Here is a 616-nt window from a genome sequence, read left to right as displayed (position 1 = left end):
TATATATAATATAAAAGAGGTGTTGTTTGTACAAACGAATTATGAATATTTTTAATAAAAGGCACTTTTCATTGTACTCGCGATGTTTTTATTTAATAGTCACTGATAATAATAAACGAATATATTAAATACATAGAAACATCTTATGTAGAAAAATATTACGTTTAATTTAATTATGAAAGTAAGAGCTAAAAAATATGATTTTAAAAATATGATACAAATATTACAGTAAAAAGAATACATATTTGGGTTATTAAAAATTGCCTTAAAATGTGTTAAATTCTAGTGTATATTCTTGCACATTTCATTTGCGTAATAAATAAGAAAAGTTAAAATTGATGAGCGTTGCAACACGATCACACAATGCTTTAACAATACATGCTACCTTTAATTAAGGATTAATATTTTGATGTGGAAATATCAGAGCAAAAGTGCATTATGAATTGTAAAGGAAAATGCCGGCTTACCATAAATTAAAATTTAAACATCTAATAAATTTTATATTCACCATAATATTAAGTGATTCATCATAATAGATAGATAATATTTAGTGGAATATAGTTTATTATCTCTTATAATTAAACAAGTACATAGAAAAATACAAAGTAGATACAAA

Source organism: Odontomachus brunneus, unplaced genomic scaffold (assembly GCF_010583005.1).
Source record: "Odontomachus brunneus isolate Ranch 3 - 2012 unplaced genomic scaffold, Obru_v1 Obru_scaffold_368, whole genome shotgun sequence".
In the NCBI taxonomy this organism is placed as follows: domain Eukaryota; kingdom Metazoa; phylum Arthropoda; class Insecta; order Hymenoptera; family Formicidae; genus Odontomachus; species Odontomachus brunneus.
This window is presented reverse-complemented; position numbering follows the sequence as displayed.